Here is a 26,337-nt window from a genome sequence, read left to right on the forward strand (position 1 = left end):
CTCCTCCATCCTCTGAAGCATATAGAGGGTTGAGTTCCACCGCGTCACAACCTCTTGCTTCAGGTGATTGCGGGGCAGGTTCAAGAGTGTTTGCTGGCGCTCCAGTCTTCGGCACACAGTCGCTGAATGGCGAAAGTGGCCAAAAAATTTTCGGGCCACCCAAAGCGTCTCCTGCACGCCCCTGTCGCTTTTCAGAAAATTCTGCACCACCAAGTTTATTGTGTGAGCAAAACATGGGATGTGCTGGAATTTGCCCAGATGTAATGCCTGCACAATATTGGTGGCGTTGTCAGATATCACAAATCCCCAGGAGAGTCTAAGTGGGGTAAGCCACTGAGCGATGATTTCCCTCAGTTTCTCTAAGAGGTTGTCGGCGGTGTGCCTCTTACTGAAACTGGTGATACACAGCGTAGCCTGCCTTGGAACGAGCTGGCGTTTCTGAGATGCTACTGGTGATGCTGCTGTCGTTGCTGCGTAAGGTGATACATCTACCCAGTGGGCTGTCACAGTCATATAGTCCTTAGCCTGCCCTGTTCCACTTGTCCGTGGTTAAGTGGACATTGGGTACAACCGCATTTTTCAGGACACTGAGGACACTTTTTCTGACGTTTCTGTACAGTCTCGGTATCGCCTGCCTAGTGAAGTGGAATCTAGACGGGATTTGGAACCGGGGACACACTACCTCCATCAATTGTCTAAATCCCACTGCACTAATGGCGGATACCGGATGCACGTCTAACACCAACATAGCAGTCAAGGCCTCAGTTATACGTTTTGCTTCAGGATGACTGCTGTCGTACTTCATCCTCCTCGCTAAGGACTGTTGGAGGGTCAATTGTTTAGTAAAAGTAGTGGTGTTCCTACTTCCTCTCTGGGATGATGAACGACTCCCAGCAACAGCAGCAGCGGCAGCAGGAGGCGTAGCAATGCAGGATCCTCCGGAGGGATCCCGGATAGGAGGGTCAGTCATGCCAGAGACATGGCCTGCAGGACTACTTCCGATACTGACTAAGGAGGAAATTGACGGTGTGGTTTGCAGGCGCTTGGATACAACAGGACAAAGGGATTTAGGTGTCCCTGGACTGCTTCCGGTCTTAGCCAAAGTTTCTGAACTTGACAGTAACTTTTTATGAACGCGCTGCAGGTGCCGTATAAGGGAGGATGTTCCTAGGTGGTTAACGTCCTTACCCCTACTTATTTCACCTTTACATATGGTACATATGGCAAGACAGTTGTTGTCCGGATTTGGATAGAAGTATTGCCAGACCAAAGAGATGGAATGTTTGGTCTTCTGCCCAGGCATGACCGTGATGGGCTTTTTCATCCCACGGACAACAACTGTCTCCCCCGGAGCCTGATATAAACAAACCACATCACCATCAGAATCCTCCTCGCCAACTTCCTCCTCAGTGCCAGCTACACCAGTATCCTCATCCAGTTGTACTTCAACAGTGACATTTTCAATTTGCAAATCAGCAAGTGGACTGTGGGTGCTCCTTTCAGCACTTGCAGGGGGCGTGCAAATGGTGGAAAGAGCCACTACTTCCCATCCAGTGCTGGGAAGGTCAGGCATCGCAACCGCCACCACACTTGGACTCTCCTTGGGGATTTGTGATATCTTCTTAGAACGCACAATTCTTCGCTGTGCTTTTGCCAGCTTAACTCGTTTGATTTTTTTAGCGGGAGGAGGGCTTCCATCGTCATGTGAAGCTGAACCACTAGTCATGAACATAGGGAAAGACTTTAGCCGTTCCTTGCCACTCCGTGTCATAAATGGCAGATTGGCAAGTTTACATTTCTCTTCAGATGATTTAAATGTTTTTTTTAAGGTAATTTTCCTGAACTTTGTCATTTGGGATTGTATGTGCCCTCTACTATGACATTGGGCATCGGCCTTGGCAGACCACGTTGATGGCATGTTATCGTCTATGTCATGACTACTGGCAGCAGCTACAGCACTAGGAGGAAGTGGTTCTTGATCTTTCCCTATTTTATTTTTATCGGAGAAAGTTTGGTCCTCCATTTATGTTATATTGATTAGATATATACGTGCGGCTAAGGCGCACACAAACACAGAAAATATTTTTTTATTTTTGCTGGAGACTAGTGCACTTTGGGGGTTACACCACCCTTTAAGAAATGAGCCAGCCGGCCCTTTACTTATAGGACACAGGCGCACGCTTGGCGCTGCTCCTTTGTTTATGCACGTGCAGCCACAGTGCACACAATTCACAAACACAGAAAATATTTTTTATTTTGTTTGGAGTGCACTTTGGGGGTTACAGCACCCTTTAACGGTCAAGCCAGCCGGCCCTTATGACACTGGCGCATGCTTGGCACTACTTTGTTGATGCACGTGCGGCTACTGTGCACACAATTCACAAACACAGAAAAAATATTATTTTGTTTTGCACTTGGAGGGAGCACCCCCTGGACAACACTACAGCACCCCTTTAGAACTGGGACACTGCACAGGACTTTGGAGTGGACACAGCCCCTATGGACAACTGACTGCACAACACAGTCCAGCCAGCCCCTATGGACTTTGGAGGAGTGGACACAGCCCCTATGGACAATAGCAGCACAGCGCAGCACAGCACAACACTACACTGCACTACACTACACTACACAGCCCAGCCAGCCCTAACTCCCACCCTCCCTCTTCACTGTCCACAGCCGAGTGAAAAAATGGCACAGACACGGGTACCTTATATAGGATCCAAAACCCGCGACACCCGGAAGGCGGGATGATGACGTTTTGCCTCGATTTCAGATTCGAGTCAGGCGGGAAAAGTCGAGCCTGACTCGGACCGGCCTCGGATCGGGAAGGCTCGGGGGGGTTCGGATTTCAGAAATCCGAACCGGCTCACCCCTAGTATACAGGTATAGTAATGTGATTATGCAGATATAGTGATGTATGTATACAGGCATAGAGATGTGATTATGCAGGTACAGTGATGTATGTATACAGGTAAAGTAATGTGATTATGCAGGTACAGTGATGTATGTATACAGGTATAGAGATGTGATTATGCAGGTACAGTGATGTATGTATACAGGTATAGAGATGTGATTATGCAGGAACAGTGATGTATGTATACAGGTATAGAGATGTGATTATGCAAGTACAGTGATGTATGTATATATGTATAGAGATGTGATTATGTAGCTACAGTGATGTATGTATAAAGGTATAGAGATGTGATTATGCAGATATAGTGATGTATGTATACAGATATAGTAATGTGATTATGCAGTTACAGTGATCTATGTATACAGGTATAGAGATGTGATTATACAGGTAGAGTGATGTATGTATAATGGTATAGAGATGTGATTATGCAGATATAGTGATGTATGTATACAGGTATAGTAATGTGATTATGCAGGTACAGTGATGTATGTATACAGGTATAGAGATGTTATTATGGAGGTACAGTGATGTATGTATACAGGTATAGAGATGTTATTATGGAGGTACAGTGATGTATGTATACAGGTATAGAGATGTGATTATGCAGGTACAGTGATGTATGTATACAGGTATAGTAATGTGATTATGCAGGTACAGTGATGCATGTATACAGGTATAGAGATGTGATTATGCAGGTACAGTGATGTATGTATACAGGTATAGAGATGTGATTATGCAGGTACAGTGATGTATGTATACAGGTATAGTGATGTGATTATGCAGGTACAATGATGTATGTATACAGGTATAGTGATGTTATTATGCAGGTACAGTGATGCATGTATACAGGTATAGTAATGTGATTATGCAGGTACAGTGATGTATGTATACAGGTATAGTAATGTGATTATGCAGATACAGTGATGTATGTATACATATATAGAGATGTTATTATGGAGGTACAGTGACCTATGTATACAGGTATAGAGATGTGATTATGCAGGTACAGTGATGTATGTATACAGGTATAGTAATGTGATTATGCAGATAAAGTGATGTATGTATACATATATAGAGATGTTATTATTATGGAGGTACAGTGATGTATGTATACAGGTATAGAGATGTGATTATGCAGGTACAGTGAAGTATGTATATAGGTGTAAAGATCTGATTATGCAGGTACAGTGCTGAATGTATACAGGTATAGAGATGTAATTATACAGGTACAGTGATGTATGTATACAGGTATAGTAATGTGATTATGCAGATACAGTGATGTATGTATACATATATAGAGATGTTATTATGGAGGTACAGTGATGAATGTATACAGGTATAGAGATGTGATTATGCAGGTACAGTGATGTATGTATACAGGTATAGTAATGTGATTATGCAGGTACAGTGATGTATGTATACAGGTATAAAGATCTGATTATGCAGGTACAGTGATGAATGTATACAGGTATAGAGATGTTATTATGGAGGTACAGTGATGTATGTATACAGGTATAGTAATGTGATTATGCAGATATAGTGAGGTATGTATACAGGTATAGAGATGTTATTATGGAGGTACAGTGATGTATGTATACAGGTATAGAGATGTGATTATACAGGTACAGTGATGTATGTATACAGGTATAAAGATCTGATTATGCAGGTACAGTGATGTATGTATACAGGTATAGAGATGTTATTATGCAGGTACACTGATGTATGTATTAGGGGTGAGCGGGTTCGGATTTCTGAAATCCGAACCCCCCCGAGCCCCCCCGATCCGAGTCCGATCCGAGTCAGGCTCGACTTTTCCCGCCTGACTCGGATCTGAAATCGAGGCAAAACGTCATCATCCCGCCTTCCGAGTCTCGCGGGTTTTGGATCCTATATAAGGTACCCGCGTCGGCGCCATTTTCTCACTCGGCTGTGGACAGTGAAGAGGGAGGGTGGGAGTTAGGGCTGTGTAGTGTAGTGTAGTGTAGTGCTGCTGTTGTCCACTACTTCAAAGTCCATAGGGGCTGGCTGTGTTGTGCTGTGCTGCTGTTGTTAATAGGGGCTGTGTCCACTACTTCAAAGTCCATAGGGGCTGGCTGGACTGTGTTGTGCAGTCAGTTCTCCATAGGGGCTGTGTCCACTCCAAAGTCCTGTGCAGTGTCCCAGTCCTAAAGGAGTGCTGTAGTGTTGTCCAGGGGGTGCTCTGTCCATCAGGGGTGCTCCCCCCAAGTGCTAAAAAAATAATATCTTTTCTGTGTTTGTGAATTGTGTGCGCAGTAGCCGCACGTGCATCAACAAAGTAGTGCCAAGCGTGCGCCTGTGTCATAAGTAGGGGTGTGCACCGGCCACTTTTCGTGTTTTGTGTTTTGGTTTTGGATCTGGATCTTTCTTCGTGTTTTGGATCTGGATTGGTTTTGCCAAAACCACCCTTCCGTGTTTTGGGTTCTGGGTTTTGTGTTTTGGATCTGTATTTTTTTGAAAAAAAGCATAAAAACAGCTAAAATCACAGAATTTGTAGGTTTTTCTGCTCCTATGCTATTATTAACCTCAATAACCTTAATTTCCACTCATTTCCAGTCTATTCTGAACACCTCACACCTCACAATAGTGTTTTTATGTCCAAAAGGTTGCACCGAGGTAGCTGGATGACTATGCTAAGCGACACGAGTGGGCGGCACAAACACGTGACCCATCTAGGAGTGACACTGCAGTGGCAGGCAGGATGGCAGTTAGAAAAACTAGGCCCCAAACTGTACATAATGCAAAGAAAAAAAGAGGTGCAAGATGGAATTGTCCTTGGGCCCTCCCACCCACCCTTATGTTGTATAAACAGGACATGCACACTTTAACAAATCAATCATTTCAGCGCCAGGGTCTGCCACACAACTGTGGCTGAAATGATTGGTTCGTTTGGGCCCCCACAAAACAAGCTGGCAATTAATGTGTCCCTGCACAAACTGGCTCTACGGAGGCAAGATGTCATCCTCATCCTCCTCATCCACCGATTCCTCACCCTCTTCAGTGTGTACATCCTCATCCTCACAAAGTATTAACTCGTCCCCACTTGAATCCACCACCACAGGTCCCTCTGTACCTTCTGGAGGCTGGTCTCCCTGGAAGAGCTGATAATTCATTTTGATGAACATCATCTTCTCCACATTCTGTGGAAGCAACCTCCTACGCCTTTCGCTGACAAGGTTCCCGGCTGCACTAAACACTCTTTCGGAGTACACACTGGAGGTGGGGCAACTCAGGTAAAATAGAGCCAGTTTGTACAGGGGCCTCCAAATTGCCTCTTTTTCCTGCCAGTACAGGTATGGACTGTCTGACATGCCTACTTGGATGCTGTCACCGATGTAATCCTCCACCATTCTGTCAATGGTGACAGTATCATATGCAGTGACAGTAGACATGTCAGAAATTGTTGCCAGGTCCTTCAGTCCGGACCAGATGTCCAAACTTGGTCCTGCCTGCCCTGCATCACCGCCAGCGGGTTGCTTAGGATACCTAAGTTTTTTCCTGGCAGCCCCAGTTGCGGGAGAAAATGAAGAAGGAGCCGTTGACGTGTCACGTTCCGCTTCAGCTGACAGTGTGTTCACCAGCAGGTCTTTGCACCTCTGCAGGCTTGTGTCGGCCGGAAAGAGAGACACCACATAGGCTTTAAACCTAGGATCGAGCACGGTGGCCAAAATGTAGTGGTCTGATTTCAACAGATTGACCACCCTGGAATCCTGGCAAAGCGAATGAAGGGCTTCATCCACAAGTCCCACATGCCGAGCGGAATCGCTCCGTCTTAGCTCCTCCTTCACTTTCTCCAGCTGCTTCTGCAAAAGCCTGATGAGGGGAATGACCTGACTCAAGCTGGCAGTGTCTGAACTGACTTCACGTGTGGCAAGTTCGAAGGGCTGAAGAACCTTGCACAACACGGAAATCATTCTCCACTGCGCTTGAGTCAGGTGCATACCCCCTCCTTTGCCTATGTCATAGGTGGATGTATAGGCTTGTATGGCCTTTTGCTGCTCCTCCATCCTCTGAAGCATATAGAGGGTTGAGTTCCACCGCGTCACAACCTCTTGCTTCAGGTGATGGCGGGGCAGGTTCAAGAGTGTTTGCTGGCGCTCCAGTCTTCGGCACGCAGTCGCTGAATGGCGAAAGTGGCCAGAAATTTTTCGGGCCACCCAAAGCGTCTCCTGCACGCCCCTGTCGCTTTTCAGAAAATTCTGCACCACCAAGTTTATTGTGTGAGCAAAACATGGGACGTGCTGGAATTTGCCCAGATGTAATGCCCGCACAATATTGGTGGCGTTGTCAGATATCACAAATCCCCAGGAGAGTCTAAGTGGGGTAAGCCACTGGGCGATGATTTCCCTCAGTTTCTCTAAGAGGTTGTCGGCGGTGTGCCTCTTACTGAAACCGGTGATACACAGCGTAGCCTGCCTTGTAACGAGCTGGCGTTTCTGAGATGCTGCTACTGGTGACGCTGCTGCTGTTGCTGCGTAAGGTGATACATCTACCCAGTGGGCTGTCACAGTCATATAGTCCTTAGTCTGCCCTGTTCCACTTGTCCACATGTCCGTGGTTAAGTGGACATTGTGTACAACGGCATTTTTCAGGACACTGAGGACACTTTTTCTGACGTTTCTGTACAGTCTCGGTATCGCCTGCCTAGTGAAGTGGAATCTAGACGGGATTTGGAACCGGGGACACACTACCTCCATCAATTGTCTAAATCCCACTGCACTAATGGCGGATACCGGACGCACGTCTAACACCAACATAGCAGTCAAGGCCTCAGTTATACGTTTTGCTTCAGGATGACTGCTGTCGTACTTCATCCTCCTCGCTAAGGACTGTTGGAGGGTCAATTGTTTAGTAAAAGTAGTGGTGTTCCTACTTCCTCTCTGGGATGATGAACGACTCCCAGCAGCAGCAGCAACAGCAGCAGCGGCAGCAGTAGGCGTAGCAATGCAGGATCCTCCGGAGGAATCCCGGATAGGAGAGTCAGTCATGCCAGTGATATGGCCTGCAGGACTACTTCCGATCCTGACTAAGGAGGAAATTGACGAGGAGGGAGTTGACGGTGTGGTTTGCAGGCGCTTGGATACAACAGGACAACGGGATTTAGGTGTCCCTGGACTGCTTACGGTCTGAGCCAAAGTTTCTGAACTTGACAGTAACTTTTTATGAACGCGCTGCAGGTGCCGTATAAGGGAGGATGTTCCTAGGTGGTTGACGTCCCTACCCCTACTTATTTCACCTTTACATATGGTACATATGGCAAGACAGTTGTTGTCCGGATTTGGATAGAAATATTGCCAGACCAAAGAGGTGGAATGTTTGGTCTTCTGCCCAGGCATGACCGTGATGGGCTTTTTCATCCCACGGACAACAACTGTCTCCCCCGGAGCCTGATTTAAACAAACCACATCACCATCAGAATCCTCCTCGCCAACTTCCTCCTCAGCGCCAGCTACACCAGTATCCTCATCCTGTTGTACTTCAACAGTGACATCTTCAATTTGCATATCAGCAAGTGGACTGTGGGTGCTCCTTTCAGCACTTGCAGGGGGCGTGCAAATGGTGGAAAGAGCCACCTCTTCCCGTCCAGTGCTGGGAAGGTCAGGCATCGCAACCACCACCACACTTGGACTCTCTTTGGGGATTTGTGATATCTTCTTAGAAAGCACAGTTCTTCGCTGTGCTTTTGCCAGCTTAACTCTTTTGATTTTTTTAGTGGGAGGAGTGCTTCCATCGTCATGTGAAGCTGAACCACTAGTCATGAACATACTAGGGATCGACCTTAGCCGTTCCTTGCCACTCCGTGTCGTAAATGGCATATTGGCAAGTTTACGTTTCTCTTCAGCTGATTTAAATGTCTTTTTCAAGGTCATTTTCCTGAACTTTGCCATTTGGGATTGTATGTGCCCTCTACTATGACATTGGGCATCGGCCTTGGCAGACGACGTTGATGGCATGTTATCGTCTATGTCATGACTAGTGGCAGCAGCTTCAGCACTAGGAGGAAGTGGTTCTTGATCTTTCTCTATTTTATTTTTATCGGAGAAAGTTTGGTCCTCCATTTATGTTATATCGATTTGATATATACGTGCGGCTAAACACAGAAAATTTATTTTTTTTTGGTTCGGACTGGAGTGTACTTTGTGGGTTACAGCACCCTTTAACGGTCAAGCCAGCCGGCCCTTTACTTATGACACAGGCGCACTCTTGGCACTACTTTGTTGATGCACGTGCGGCTACTGCGCACACAATTCACAAACACAGAAAATAATTTTTTTTTGGTTTGGACTGGAGTGTACTTTCGGGGGTTACAGCACCCTTTAACGGTCAAGCCAGCCGGCCCTTTACTTATGACACAGGCGCACGCTTGGCACTACTTTGTTGATGCACGTGCGGCTACTGCGCACACAATTCACAAACACAGAAAATAATTTTTTTTTAGGTTTGGACTGGAGTGTACTTTCGGGGGTTACAGCACCCTTAACGGTCAAGCCAGCCGGCCCTTTACTTATGACACAGGCGCACGCTTGGCACTACTTTGTTGATGCACGTGCGGCTACTGCGCACACAATTCACAACCACAGAAAATAATTTTTTTTTGGTTTGGACTGGAGTGTACTTTCGGGGGTTACAGCACCCTTTAACGGTCAAGCCAGCCGGCCCTTTACTTATGACACAGGCGCACGCTTGGCACTACTTTGTTGATGCACGTGCGGCTACTGCGCACACAATTCACAAACACAGAAAATAATTTTTTTTTAGGTTTGGACTGGAGTGTACTTTCGGGGGTTACAGCACCCTTAACGGTCAAGCCAGCCGGCCCTTTACTTATGACACAGGCGCACGCTTGGCACTACTTTGTTGATGCACGTGCGGCTACTGCGCACACAATTCACAAACACAGAAAATAATTTTTTTTTTGGTTTGGACTGGAGTGTACTTTCGGGGGTTACAGCACCCTTAACGGTCAAGCCAGCCGGCCCTTTACTTATGACACAGGCGCACGCTTGGCACTACTTTGTTGATGCACGTGCGGCTACTGCGCACACAATTCACAAACACAGAAAATAATTTTTTTTTTGGTTTGGACTGGAGTGTACTTTCGGGGGTTACAGCACCCTTAACGGTCAAGCCAGCCGGCCCTTTACTTATGACACAGGCGAACGCTTGACACTACTTTGTTGATGCACGTGCGGCTACTGCGCACACAATTCACAAACACAGAAAATAATTTTTTTTTGGTTTGGACTGGAGTGTACTTTCAGGGGTTACAGCACCCTTTAACGGTCAAGCCAGCCGGCCCTTTACTTATGACACAGGCGCACGCTTGGCACTACTTTGTTGATGCACGTGCGGCTACTGCGCACACAATTCACAAACACAGAAAATAATTTTTTTTTGGTTTGGACTGGAGTGTACTTTCGGGGGTTACAGCACCCTTTAACGGTCAAGCCAGCCGGCCCTTTACTTATGACACAGGGGCACTCTTGGCACTACTTTGTTGATGCACGTGCGGCTACTGCGCACACAATTCACAAACACAGAAAATAATTTTTTTTTAGGTTTGGACTGGAGTGTACTTTCGGGGGTTACAGCACCCTTAACGGTCAAGCCAGCCGGCCCTTTACTTATGACACAGGCGCACGCTTGGCACTACTTTGTTGATGCACGTGCGGCTACTGCGCACACAATTCACAAACACAGAAAATAATTTTTTTTTTGGTTTGGACTGGAGTGTACTTTCGGGGGTTACAGCACCCTTAACGGTCAAGCCAGCCGGCCCTTTACTTATGACACAGGCGCACGCTTGGCACTACTTTGTTGATGCACGTGCGGCTACTGCGCACACAATTCACAAACACAGAAAATATATTATTTTTTTAGCACTTGGGGGGAGCACCCCTGATGGACAGAGCACCCCCTGGACAACACTACAGCACCCCTTTAGGACTGGGACACTGCACAGGACTTTGGAACTGACTGCACAACACAGTCCAGCCAGCCCCTATGGACTTTGAAGTAGTGGACACAGCCCCTATTAACAACAGCAGCACAGCACAACACAGCCAGCCCCTATGGACTTTGAAGTAGTGGACAACAGCAGCACTACACTACACTACACTACACAGCACTAACTCCCACCCTCCCTCTTCACTGTCCACAGCCGAGTGAGAAAATGGCGCCGACGCGGGTACCTTATATAGGATCCAAAACCCGCGAGACTCGGAAGGCGGGATGATGACGTTTTGCCTCGATGTCAGATCCGAGTCAGGCGGGAAAAGTCGAGCCTGACTCGGATCGGACTCGGATCGGGGGGGCTCGGGGGGGTTCGGATTTCAGAAATCCGAACCCGCTCACCCCTAGTCATAAGTAAAGGGCCGGCTGGCTTGACCGTTAAAGGGTGCTGTAACCCCCGAAAGTACACTCCAGTCCAAACCAAAAAAAAATTATTTTCTGTGTTTGTGAATTGTGTGCGCAGTAGCCACACGTGCATCAACAAAGTAGTGCCAAGCGTGCGCCTGTGTCATAAGTAAAGGGCCGGCTGGCTTGACCGTTAAGGGTGCTGTAACCCCCGAAAGTACACTCCAGTCCAAACCAAAAAAAAAATTATTTTCTGTGTTTGTGAATTGTGTGCGCAGTAGCCGCACGTGCATCAACAAAGTAGTGCCAAGCGTGCGCCTGTGTCATAAGTAAAGGGCCGGCTGGCTTGACCGTTAAGGGTGCTGTAACCCCCGAAAGTACACTCCAGTCCAAACCAAAAAAAAAATTATTTTCTGTGTTTGTGAATTGTGTGCGCAGTAGCCGCACGTGCATCAACAAAGTAGTGCCAAGCGTGCACCTGTGTCATAAGTAAAGGGCCGGCTGGCTTGACCGTTAAGGGTGCTGTAACCCCCGAAAGTACACTCCAGTCCAAACCAAAAAAAAAATTATTTTCTGTGTTTGTGAATTGTGTGCGCAGTAGCCGCACGTGCATCAACAAAGTAGTGCCAAGCGTGCGCCTGTGTCATAAGTAAAGGGCCGGCTGGCTTGACCGTTAAAGGGTGCTGTAACCCCCAAAGTACACTCCAGTCCAAACCAAAAAAAAAATTATTTTCTGTGTTTGTGAATTGTGTGCGCAGTAGCCGCACGTGCATCAACAAAGTAGTGCCAAGCGTGCGCCTGTGTCATAAGTAAAGGGCCGGCTGGCTTGACCGTTAAAGGGTGCTGTAACCCCCGAAAGTACACTCCAGTCCAAACCAAAAAAAAATTATTTTCTGTGTTTGTGAATTGTGTACGCAGTAGCCGCACGTGCATCAACAAAGTAGTGCCAAGTGTGCGCCTGTGTCATAAGTAAAGGGCCGGCTGGCTTGACCGTTAAAGGGTGCTGTAACCCACAAAGTACACTCCAGTCCAAACCAAAAAAAAAATTATTTTCTGTGTTTAGCCGCACGTATATATCAAATCGATATAACATAAATGGAGGACCAAACTTTCTCCGATAAAAATAAAATAGAGAAAGATCAAGAACCACTTCCTCCTAGTGCTGAAGCTGCTGCCACTAGTCATGACATAGACGATAACATGCCATCAACGTCGTCTGCCAAGGCCGATGCCCAATGTCATAGTAGAGGGCACATACAATCCCAAATGGCAAAGTTCAGGAAAATTACCTTGAAAAAGACATTTAAATCAGCTGAAGAGAAACGTAAACTTGCCAATATGCCATTTACGACACGGAGTGGCAAGGAACGGCTAAGGTCGATCCCTAGTATGTTCATGACTAGTGGTTCAGCTTCACATGACGATGGAAGCCCTCCTCCCACTAACAAAATCAAAAGAGTTAAGCTGGCAAAAGCACAGCGAAGAACTGTGCTTTCTAAGAAGATATCACAAATCCCCAAGGAGAGTCCAAGTGTGGTGGTGGTTGCGATGCCTGACCTTCCCAGCACTGGACGGGAAGAGGTGGCTCTTTCCACCATTTGCACGCCCCCTGCAAGTGCTGAAAGGAGCACCCACAGTCCACTTGCTGATATGCAAATTGAAGATGTCACTGTTGAAGTACAACAGGATGAGGATACTGGTGTAGCTGGTGCTGAGGAGGAAGTTGGCGAGGAGGATTCTGATGGTGATGTGGTTTGTTTAAATCAGGCTCCGGGGGAGACAGTTGTTGTCCGTGGGATGAAAAAGCCCATCACGGTCATGCCTGGGCAGAAGACCAAACATTCCACCTCTTTGGTCTGGCAATATTTCTATCCAAATCCGGACAACAACTGTCTTGCCATATGTACCATATGTAAAGGTGAAATAAGTAGGGGTAGGGACGTCAACCACCTAGGAACATCCTCCCTTATACGGCACCTGCAGCGCGTTCATAAAAAGTTACTGTCAAGTTCAGAAACTTTGGCTAAGACCGTAAGCAGTCCAGGGACACCTAAATCCCGTTGTCCTGTTGTATCCAAGCGCCTGCAAACCACACCGTCAACTCCCTCCTCGTCAATTTCCTCCTTAGTCAGGATCGGAAGTAGTCCTGCAGGCCATGTCACTGGCATGACTGACTCTCCTATCCGGGATTCCTCTGGAGGATCCTGCATTGCTACGCCTACTGCTGCCGCTGCTGCTGTTGCTGCTGCTGGGAGTCGTTCATCATCCCAGAGAGGAAGTAGGAACACCACTACTTTTACTAAACAATTGACCCTCCAACAGTCCTTAGCGAGGAGGATGAAGTACGACAGCAGTCATCCTGAAGCAAAACGTATAACTGAGGCCTTGACTGCTATGTTGGTGTTAGACGTGTGTCCGGTATCCGCCATTAGTGCAGTGGGATCTAGACAATTGATGGAGGTAGTGTGTCCCCGGTTCCAAATCCCGTCTAGATTCCACTTCACTAGGCAGGCGATACCGAGACTGTACAGAAACCTCAGAAAAAGTGTCCTCAGTGTCCTGAAAAATGCCGTTGTACACAATGTCCACTTAACCACGGACATGTGGACAAGTGGAACAGGGCAGACTAAGGACTATATGACTGTGACAGCCCACTGGGTAGATGTATCACCTTACGCAGCAACAGCAGCAGCGTCACCAGTAGCAGCATCTCAGAAACGCCAGCTCGTTACAAGGCAGGCTACGCTGTGTATCACCGGTTTCAGTAAGAGGCACACCGCCGACAACCTCTTAGAGAAACTGAGGGAAATCATCGCCCAGTGGCTTACCCCACTTAGACTCTCCTGGGGATTTGTGATATCTGACAACGCCACCAATATTGTGCAGGCATTACATCTGGGCAAATTCCAGCACGTCCCATGTTTTGCTCACACAATAAACTTGGTGGTGCAGAATTTTCTGAAAAGCGACAGGGGCGTGCAGGAGACGCTTTGGGTGGCCCGAAAAATTTCTGGCCACTTTCGCCATTCAGCGACTGCGTGCCGAAGACTGGAGCGCCAGCAAACACTCTTGAACCTGCCCCGCCATCACCTGAAGCAAGAGGTTGTGACGCGGTGGAACTCAACCCTCTATATGCTTCAGAGGATGGAGGAGCAGCAAAAGGCCATACAAGCCTATACATCCACCTATGACATAGGCAAAGGAGGGGGTATGCACCTGACTCAAGCGCAGTGGAGAATGATTTCCGTGTTGTGCAAGGTTCTCCAGCCCTTCGAACTTGCCACACGTGAAGTCAGTTCAGACACAGCCAGCTTGAGTCAGGTCATTCCCCTCATCAGGCTTTTGCAGAAGCAGCTGGAGAAAGTGAAGGAGGAGCTAAGACGGAGCGATTCCGCTCGGCATGTGGGACTTGTGGATGAAGCCCTTCATTCGCTTTGCCAGGATTCCAGGGTGTTCAATCTGTTGAAATCAGACCACTACATTTTGGCCACCGTGCTTGATCCTAGGTTTAAAGCCTATGTGGTGTCTCTCTTTCCGGCCGACACAAGCCTGCAGAGGTGCAAAGACCTGCTGGTGAACACACTGTCAGCTGAAGCGGAACGTGACACGTCAACGGCTCCTTCTTCATTTTCTCCCGCAACTGGGGCTGCCAGGAAAAAACTTAGGTATCCTAAGCAACCCGCTGGCGGTGATGCAGGGCAGGCAGGACCAAGTTTGGACATCTGGTCCGGACTGAAGGACCTGGCAACAATTTCTGACATGTCTACTGTCACTGCATATGATACTGTCACCATTGACAGAATGGTGGAGGATTACATCGGTGACAGCATCCAAGTAGGCATGTCAGACAGTCCATACCTGTACTGGCAGGAAAAAGAGGCAATTTGGAGGCCCCTGTACAAGCTGGCTCTATTTTACCTGAGTTGCCCCCCCTCCAGTGTGTACTCCGAAAGAGTGTTTAGTGCAGCCGGGAACCTTGTCAGCGAAAGGCGTAGGAGGTTGCTTCCACAGAATGTGGAGAAGATGATGTTCATCAAAATGAATTATCAGCTCTTCCAGGGAGACCAGCCTCCAGAAGGTACAGAGGGACCTGTGGTGGTGGATTCAAGGGGGACGAGTTAATACTTTGTGAGGATGTACACACTGAAGAGGGTGAGGAATCGGTGGATGAGGAGGATGAGGATGACATCTTGCCTCCGTAGAGCCAGTTTGTGCAGGGACACATTAATTGCCAGCTTGTTTTGTGGGGGCCCAAACGAACTAATCATTTCAGCCACAGTTGTGTGGCAGACCCTGGCGCTGAAATGATTAATTTGTTAAAGTGTGCATGTCCTGTTTATACAACATAAGGGTGGGTGGGAGGGCCCAAGGACAATTCCATCTTGCACTTCTTTTTTTTCTTTGCATTATGTACAGTTTGGGGCCTAGTTTTTCTAACTGCCATCCTGTCTGCCACTGCAGTGTCACTCCTAGATGGGTCACGTGTTTGTGCCGCCCACTCGTGTCGCTTAGCATAGTCATCCAACTACCTCGGTGCAACCTTTTGGACATGAAAACACTATTGTGAGGTGTGAGGTGTTCAGAATAGACTGGAAATGAGTGGAAATTAAGGTTATTGAGGTTAATAATAGCATAGGAGCAGAGAAACCAACAAATTCTGTGATTTTAGCTGTTTTTATGCTTTTTAAAAAAAAAATACAGATCCAAAACACAAAACCCAGAACCCAAAACACGGAAGGGTGGTTTTGGCAAAACCAATCCAGATCCAAAACACGAAGAAAGATCCAGATCCAAAACCAAAACACAAAACACGAAAAGTGGCCGGTGCACACCCCTAGTATGTATACAGATATAGAGATGTGATTATGGAGGTACAGTGATGTACAGTAAGTACACAGGTATAGAGATGTAATTATGCAGGTACAGTGATGTATGTATACAGGTATAGTAATGTGATTATGCAGGTACAGTGATGTATGTATACAGGTATAGTAATGTGATTATGCAGGTACAGTGATGCATGTATACAGGTATAGAGATGTTATTATGGAGGTACAGTCATGTATGTATACAGGTATAGTAATGTGATTATGCAGGTACAGTGATGTATGTATACATATATAGAGATGTTATTATGGAGGTACAGTGATGTATGTATACAGGTATAGAGATGTGATTATGCAGGTACAGTGATGTATGTATACAGGTATAGTAAAGTGAATATGCAGATATAGTGATGTATGTATACAGGTATAGTAATGTGATTATGCAGGTACAGTGATGTATGTATACAGGTATAGTAATGTGATTATGCAGGTACAGTGATGTATGTACACAGGTATAGTAATGTGATTATGCAGGTACAGTGATGTATGTATACAGGTATAGAGATGTTATTATGGAGGTACAGTGATGTATGTATACAGGTATAGAGATGTTATTATGGAGGTACAGTGATGTATGTATACAGGTATAGAGATGTTATTATGGAGGTACAGTGATGTATGTATACAGGTATAGAGATGTGATTAGGCAGGTACAGTGATGAATGTATACAGGTATAGAGATGTGATTAGGCAGGTACAGTGATGTATGTATACAGGTATAGTAATGTGATTATGCAGGTACAGTGATGTATGTATACATATATAGAGATGTTATTAAGGAGGTACAGTGATGTATGTATACAGGTATAGAGATGTGATTATGCAGGTACAGTGATGTACAGTAAGTACACAGGTATAGAGATGTCATTATGCAGGTACAGTGATGTATGTATACAGGTATAGTAATGTGATTATGCAGGTACAGTGATGTATGTATGCAGGTATAGAGATGTTATTATGGAGGTACAGTGATGTATGTATACAGGTATAGTAATGTGATTATGCAGGTACAGTGATGTATGTATACATATATAGAGATGTGATTATGCAGGTACAGTGATGTATGTATACAGGTATAGAGATGTTATTATGGAGGTACAGTGATGCATGTATACAGGTATAGAGATGTTATTATGGAGGTACAGTGATCTATGTATACAGGTATAGAGATGTGATTATGCAGATATAGTGATGTATGTATACAGGTATAAAGATCTGATTATGCAGGTACAGTGATGTATGTATACAGGTATAAAGATCTGATTATGCAGGTACAGTGATGTATGTATACAGGTATAGAGATGTTATTATGGAGGTACAGTGATGTATGTATACAGGTATAGAGATGTGATTATGCAGGTACAGTGATGTACAGTAAGTACACAGGTATACAGATGTGATTATGCAGGTACAGTGATGTATGTATACCGGTATAGAGATGTTATTATGGAGGTACAGTGATGTATGTATACAGGTATAGTAATGAGATTATGCAGGTACAGTGATGTATGTATACAGGCATAGAGATGTGATTATGCAGGTACAGTGATGTATGTATACAGGTATAGAGATGTGATTATGGAGGTACAGTGATTTATGTATACAGGTATAGTAATGAGATTATGCAGGTACAGTGATGCATGTATACAGGTATAGAGATGTTATTATGCAGGTACAGTGATGTATGTATACAGGTATAGTAATGAGATTATGCAGGTACAGTGATGTATGTATACAGGTATAGAGATGTGATTATGCAGGTACAGTGATGTATGTATACAGGTATAGAGATGTGATTATGCAGATACAGTGATGTATGTATACAGGTATAGAGATGTGATTATTCAGGTACAGTGATGTATGTATACAGGTATAGAGATGTTATTATGGAGGTACAGTGATGTATGTATACAGGTATAGTAATGTGATTATGCAGATACAGTGAGGTATGTATACAGGTACAGAGATGTTATTATGGAGGTACAGTGATGTATGTATACAGGTATAGACATGTGATTATGCAGGTACAGTGATGTATGTATACAGGTATAGTAATGTGATTATGCAGGTACAGTGATGTATGTATACAGGTATAGTAATGTGAATATGCAGATATAGTGATGTATGTATACAGGTATAGTAATGTGATTATGGAGGTACAGTGATGTATGTATACAGGTATAGTAATGTGATTATGCAGGTACAGTGATGTATGTATACATATATAGAGATGTGATTATGCAGGTACAGTGATGTATGTATACAGGTATAGAGATGTGATTATGCAGGTACAGTGATGTATGTATACAGGTATAGTAATGTGATTATGCAGGTACAGTGATGTATGTATACAGGTATAGAGATGTGATTATGGAGGTACAGTGATGTATGTATACAGGTATAGTAATGTGATTATGCAGGTACAGTGATGTATGTATACATATATAGAGATGTGATTATGCAGGTACAGTGATGTATGTATACTGGTATAGAGATGTTATTATGGAGGTACAGTGATGTATGTATACAGGTATAGTAATGTGATTATGCAGGTACAGTGATGTATGTATACAGGTATAGAGATGTGATTATGCAGGTACAGTGATGTATGTATACAGGTATAGTAATGTGATTATGCAGGTACAGTGATGTATGTATACATATATAGAGATGTGATTATGCAGGTACAGTGATGTATGTATACAGGTATAGAGATGTGATTATGCAGGTACAGTGATGTATGTATACAGGTATAGTAATGTGATTATTAGGGGTGTGCACCGGCCACTTTTCGTGTTTTATGTTTTGGTTTTGGATCTGGATCTTTCTTCGTGTTTTGGATCTGGATTGGTTTTGCCAGAACCACCCTTCCGTGTTTTGGGTTCTGGGTTTTGAGTTTTGGATCTGTATTTTTTTTTAAAAAAGCATAAAAACAGCTAAAATCACAGAATTTGTAGGTTTTTCTGCTCCTATGCTATTATTAACCTCAATAACCTTAATTTCCACTCATTTCCAGTCTATTCTGAACACCTCACACCTCACAATAGTGTTTTTATGTCCAAAAGGTTGCACCGAGGTAGCTGGATGACTATGCTAAGCGACACGAGTGGGCTGCACAAACACGTGACCCATCTAGGAGTGACACTGCAGTGGCAGACATGATGGCAGTTAGAAAAACTAGGCCCCAAACTGTACATAATGCAAAGAAAAAATAGAGGTGCAAGATGGAATTGTCCTTGGGCCCTCCCACCCACCCTTATGTTGTATAAACAGGACATGCACACTTTAAGAAATCAATCATTTCAGCGCCAGGGTCTGCCACACAACTGTGGCTGAAATGATTGGTTCGTTTGGGCCCCCACAAAACAAGCTGGCAATTAATGTGTCCCTGCACAAACTGGCTCTACGGAGGCAAGATGTCATCCTCATCCTCCTCATCCACCGATTCCTCACCCTCTTCAGTGTGTACATCCTCATCCTCACAAAGTATTAACTCGTCCCCACTTGAATCCACCACCACAGGTCCCTCTGTACCTTCTGGAGGCTGGTCTCCCTGGAAGAGCTGATAATTCATTTTGCTGAACATCATCTTCTCCACATTCTGTGGAAGCAACCTCCTACGCCTTTCGCTGACAAGGTTCCCGGCTGCACTAAACACTCTTTCGGAGTACACACTGGAGGCGGGGCAACTCAGGTAAAATAGAGCCAGTTTGTACAGGGGCCTCCAAATTGCCTCTTTTTCCTGCCAGTACAGGTATGGACTGTCTGACATGCCTACTTGGATGCTGTCACCGATGTAATCCTCCACAATTCTGTCAATGGTGACAGTATCATATGCAGTGACAGTAGACATGTCAGAAATTGTTGCCAGGTCCTTCAGTCTGGACCAGATGTCCAAACTTGGTCCTGCCTGCCCTGCATCACCGCCAGCAGGTTGCTTAGGATACCTAAGTTTTTTCCTGGCAGCCCCAGTTGCGGGAGAAAATGAAGAAGGAGCTGTTGACGTTTCACGTTCCGCTTCAGCTGACAGTGTGTTCACCAGCAGGTCTTTGCACCTCTGCAGGCTTGTGTCGGCCGGAAAGAGAGACACCACATAGGCTTTAAACCTAGGATCGAGCACGGTGGCCAAAATGTAGTGGTCTGATTTCAACAGATTGACCACCCTGGAATCCTGGCAAAGCGAATGAAGGGCTTCATCCACAAGTCCCACATGCCGAGCGGAATCGCTCCGTCTTAGCTCCTCCTTCACTTTCTCCAGCTGCTTCTGCAAAAGCCTGATGAGGGGAATGACCTGACTCAAGCTGGCAATGTCTGAACTGACTTCACGTGTGGCAAGTTCGAAGGGCTGGAGAACCTTGCACAACACGGAAATCATTCTCCACTGCGCTTGAGTCAGGTGCATACCCCCTCCTTTGCCTATGTCATAGGTGGATGTATAGGCTTGTATGGCCTTTTGCTGTTCCTCCATCCTCTGAAGCATATAGAGGGTTGAGTTCCACCGCGTCACAACCTCTTGCTTCAGGTGATGGTGGGGCAGGTTCAAGAGTGTTTGCTGGCGCTCCAGTCTTCGGCACGCAGTCGCTGAATGGCGAAAGTGGCCAGAAATTTTTCGGGCCACCCAAAGCGTCTCCTGCACGCCCCTGTCGCTTTTCAGAAAATTCTACACCACCAAGTTTATTGTGTGAGCAAAACATGGGACGTGCTGGAATTTGCCCAGATGTAATGCCCGCACAATATTGGTGGGGTTGTCAGATATCACAAATCCCCAGGAGAGTCTAAGTGGGGTAAGCCACTGAGCGATGATTTCCCTCAGTTTCTCTAAGAGGTTGTCGGCGGTGTGCCTCTTACTGAAACCGGTGATACACAGCGTAGCCTGCCTTGGAACGAGCTGGCGTTTCTGAGATGCTGCTACTGGTGACGCTGCTGCTGTTGCTGCGTAAGGTGATACATCTACCCAGTGGGCTGTCACAGTCATATAGTCCTTAGTCTGCCCTGTTCCACTTGTCCACATGTCCGTGGCTAAGTGGACATTGTGTACAACGGCATTTTTCAGGACACTGAGGACACTTTTTCTGACGTTTCTGTACAGTCTCGGTATCGCCTGCCTAGTGAAGTGAAATCTAGACGGGATTTGGAACCGGGGACACACTACCTCCATCAATTGTCTAAATCCCACTGCACTAATGGCGGATACCGGACGCACGTCTAACACCAACATAGCAGTCAAGGCCTCAGTTATACGTTTTGCTTCAGGATGACTGCTGTCGTACTTCATCCTCCTCGCTAAGGACTGTTGGAGGGTCAATTGTTTAGTAAAAGTAGTGGTGTTCCTACTTCCTCTCTGGGATGATGAACGACTCCCAGCAGCAGCAACAGCAGCAGCGGCAGCAGTAGGCGTAGCAATGCAGGATCCTCCGGAGGAAGCCCGGATAGGAGAGTCAGTCATGCCAGTGACATGGCCTGCAGGACTACTTCCGATCCTGACTAAGGAGGAAATTGACGAGGAGGGAGTTGACGGTGTGGTTTGCAGGCGCTTGGATACAACAGGACAACGGGATTTAGGTGTCCCTGGACTGCTTACGGTCTTAGCCAAAGTTTCTGAACTTGACAGTAACTTTTTATGAACGCGCTGCAGGTGCCGTATAAGGGAGGATGTTCCTAGGTGGTTGACGTCCCTACCCCTACTTATTTCACCTTTACATATGGTACATATGGCAAGACAGTTGTTGTCCGGATTTGGATAGAAATATTGCCAGACCAAAGAGGTGGAATGTTTGGTCTTCTCCCCAGGCATGACCGTGATGGGCTTTTTCATCCCACGGACAACAACTGTCTCCCCCGGAGCCTGATTTAAACAAACCACATCACCATCAGAATCCTCCTCGCCAACTTCCTCCTCAGCGCCAGCTACACCAGTATCCTCATCCTGTTGTACTTCAACAGTGACATCTTCAATTTGCATATCAGCAAGTGGACTGTGGGTGCTCCTTTCAGCACTTGCAGGGGGCGTGCAAATGGTGGAAAGAGCCACCTCTTCCCGTCCAGTGCTGGGAAGGTCAGGCATCGCAACCACCACCACACTTGGACTCTCCTTGGGGATTTGTGATATCTTCTTAGAAAGCACAGTTCTTCGCTGTGCTTTTGCCAGCTTAACTCTTTTGATTTTTTTAGTGGGAGTAGGGCTTCCATCGTCATGTGAAGCTGAACCACTAGTCATGAACATACTAGGGATCGACCTTAGCCGTTCCTTGCCACTCCGTGTCGTAAATGGCATATTGGCAAGTTTACGTTTCTCTTCAGCTCATTTAAATGTCTTTTTCAAGGTCATTTTCCTGAACTTTGCCATTTGGGATTGTATGTGCCCTCTACTATGACATTGGGCATCGGCCTTGGCAGATGACGTTGATGGCATGTTATCGTCTATGTCATGAATAGTGGCAGCAGCTTCAGCACTAGGAGGAAGTGGTTCTTGATCTTTCTCTATTTTATTTTTATCGGAGAAAGTTTGGTCCTCCATCTATGTTATATCAATTTGATATATACGTGCGGCTAAACAAAGAAAATATTTTTTTTTTTGGTTTGGACTGGAGTGTACTTTCGGGGGTTACAGCACCCTTAACGGTCAAGCCAGCCGGCCCTTTACTTATGACACAGGCGCACGCTTGGCACTACTTTGTTGATGCACGTGCGGCTACTGCGCACACAATTCACAAACACAGAAAATAATTTTTTTTTTGGTTTGGACTGGAGTGTACTTTCGGGGGTTACAGCACCCTTAACGGTCAAGCCAGCCGGCCCTTTACTTATGACACAGGCGCACGCTTGGCACTACTTTGTTGATGCACGTGCGGCTACTGCGCACACAATTCACAAACACAGAAAATAATTTTTTTTTTGGTTTGGACTGGAGTGTACTTTGGGGGTTACAGCACCTTTTAACGGTCAAGCCAGCCGGCCCTTTACTTATGACACAGGCACACGCTTGGCACTACTTTGTTGATGCACGTGCGGCTACTGCGCACACAATTCACAAACACAGAAAATAATTTTTTTTTTGGTTTGGACTGGAGTGTACTTTCGGGGGTTACAGCACCCTTAACGGTCAAGCCAGCCGGCCCTTTACTTATGACACAGGCGCACGCTTGGCACTACTTTGTTGATGCACGTGCGGCTAATGCGCACACAATTCACAAACACAGAAAATATATATTTTTTTGGTTTGGACTGGAGTGTACTTTCGGGGGTTACAGCACCCTTTAACGGTCAAGCCAGCCGGCCATTTACTTATGACACAGGCGAACGCTTGGCACTACTTTGTTGATGCACGTGCGGCTACTGCGCACACAATTCACAAACACAGAAACTAATTTTTTTTTTGGTTTGGACTGGAGTGTACTTTCGGGGGTTACAGCACCCTTAACGGTCAAGCCAGCCGGCCCTTTACTTATGACACAGGCGCACGTTTGGCACTACTTTGTTGATGCACGTGCGGCTACTGCGCACACAATTCACAAACACAGAAAATAATTTTTTTTTTGGTTTGGACTGGAGTGTACTTTCGGGGGTTACAGCACCCTTAACGGTCAAGCCAGCCGGCCCTTTACTTATGACACAGGTGCACGTTTGGCACTACTTTGTTGATGCACGTGCGGCTACTGCGCACACAATTCACAAACACAGAAAATAATTTTTTTTTTGGTTTGGACTGGAGTGTACTTTCGGGGGTTACAGCACCCTTAACGGTCAAGCCAGCCGGCCCTTTACTTATGACACAGGCGCACGCTTGGCCCTACTTTGTTGATGCACGTGCGGCTACTGCGCACACAATTCACAAACACAGCAAATAATTTTTTTTTTGGTTTGGACTGGAGTGTACTTTGGGGGTTACAGCACCCTTTAATGGTCAAGCCAGCCGGCCCTTTACTTATGACACAGGCGCACGCTTGGCACTACTTTGTTGATGCACGTATGGCTACTGCGCACACAATTCACAAACACAGAAAATATTTTTTTTTTTGGTTTGGACTGGAGTGTACTTTCGGGGGTTACAGCACCCTTATCGGTCAAGCCAGCCGGCCCTTTACTTATGACACAGGCGCACGCTTGGCACTACTTTGTTGATGCACGTGCGGCTACTGCGCACACAATTCACAAACACAGAAAATAATTTTTTTTTTGGTTTGGACTGGAGTGTACTTTCGGGGGTTACAGCACCCTTATCGGTCAAGCCAGCCGGCCCTTTACTTATGACACAGGCGCACGCTTGGCACTACTTTGTTGATGCACGTGCGGCTACTGCGCACACAATTCACAAACACAGAAAATATATATTTTTTTGGTTTGGACTGGAGTGTACTTTGGGGGTTACAGCACCCTTTAACGGTCAAGCCAGCCGGCCCTTTACTTATGACACAGGCGCACGCTTGGCACTACTTTGTTGATGCACGTGCGGCTACTGCGCACACAATTCACAAACACAGAAAATAATTTTTTTTTTGGTTTGGACTGGAGTGTACTTTCGGGGGTTACAGCACCCTTAACGGTGAAGCCAGCTGGCCCTTTACTTATGACACAGGCGCACGTTTGGCACTACTTTGTTGATGCACGTGCGGCTACTGCGCACACAATTCACAAACACAGAAAATAATTTCTTTTTTGGTTTGGACTGGAGTGTACTTTCGGGGGTTACAGCACCCTTAACGGTCAAGCCAGCCGGCCCTTTACTTATGACACAGGCGCACGTTTGGCACTACTTTGTTGATGCACGTGCTGCTACTGCGCACACAATTCAGAAACACAGAAAATAATTTTTTTTTTGGTTTGGACTGGAGTGTACTTTTGGGGGTTACAGCACCCTTAACGGTCAAGCCAGCCGGCCCTTTACTTATGACACAGGCGCACGCTTGGCACTACTTTGTTGATGCACGTGCGGCTACTGCGCACACAATTCACAAACACAGAAAATAAATTTTTTTTTGGTTTGGACTGGAGTGTACTTTGGGGGTTACAGCACCCTTTAACGGTCAAGCCAGCCGGCCCTTTACTTATGACACAGGCGCACGCTTGGCACTACTTTGTTGATGCACGTGTGGCTACTGCGCACACAATTCACAAACACAGAAAATAATTTTTTTTTTGGTTTGGACTGGAGTGTACTTTCGGGGGTTACAGCACCCTTAACGGTCAAGCCAGCCGGCCCTTTACTTATGACACAGGCGCACGCTTGGCACTACTTTGTTGATGCACGTGCGGCTACTGCGCACACAATTCACAAACACAGAAAATAATTTTTTTTTTGGTTTGGACTGGAGTGTACTTTCGGGGGTTACAGCACCCTTAACGGTCAAGCCAGCCGGCCCTTTACTTATGACACAGGCGCACGCTTGGCACTACTTTGTTGATGCACGTGCGGCTACTGCGCACACAATTCACAAACACAGAAAATATATATTTTTTTGGTTTGGACTGGAGTGTACTTTGGGGGTTACAGCACCCTTTAACGGTCAAGCCAGCCGGCCCTTTACTTATGACACAGGCGCACGCTTGGCACTACTTTGTTGATGCACGTGCGGCTACTGCGCACACAATTCACAAACACAGAAAATAATTTTTTTTTTGGTTTGGACTGGAGTGTACTTTTGGGGGTTACAGCACCCTTAACGGTGAAGCCAGCTGGCCCTTTACTTATGACACAGGCGCACGTTTGGCACTACTTTGTTGATGCACGTGCTGCTACTGCGCACACAATTCAGAAACACAGAAAATAATTTTTTTTTTGGTTTGGACTGGAGTGTACTTTCGGGGGTTACAGCACCCTTTACGGTCAAGCCAGCCGGCCCTTTACTTATGACACAGGCGCACGCTTGGCACTACTTTGTTGATGCACATGCGGCTACTGCGCACACAATTCACAAACACAGAAAATATTTTTTTTTTTGGTTTGGACTGGAGTGTACTTTGGGGGTTACAGCACCCTTTAACGGTCAAGCCAGCCGGCCCTTTACTTATGACACAGGCGCACGCTTGGCACAACTTTGTTGATGCACGTGCTTGCTACTGCGCACACAATTCACAAACACAGAAAATAATTTTTTTTTTGGTCTGGACTGGAGTGTACTTTGGGGGTTACAGCACCCTTAACGGTCAAGCCAGCCGGCCCTT

The 26,337-nt window shown here is 46.2% G+C and overlaps 1 protein-coding gene across 1 annotated transcript in view; it reads right to left on the reverse strand.

Moving 5' to 3' along the window:
• The window catches only part of LOC148479635 (PRKC apoptosis WT1 regulator protein-like), a 119,063-nt gene that overhangs the window by 39,936 nt on the left and 52,790 nt on the right, over positions 1-26,337 (reverse strand). The gene's annotated exons all lie outside the window — the stretch shown is intronic.

Source organism: Taudactylus pleione, unplaced genomic scaffold (genome assembly GCF_031769625.1).
Source record: "Taudactylus pleione unplaced genomic scaffold, aTauple2 ptg000619l, whole genome shotgun sequence".
Taxonomy (NCBI): Eukaryota; Metazoa; Chordata; class Amphibia; order Anura; family Myobatrachidae; genus Taudactylus; species Taudactylus pleione.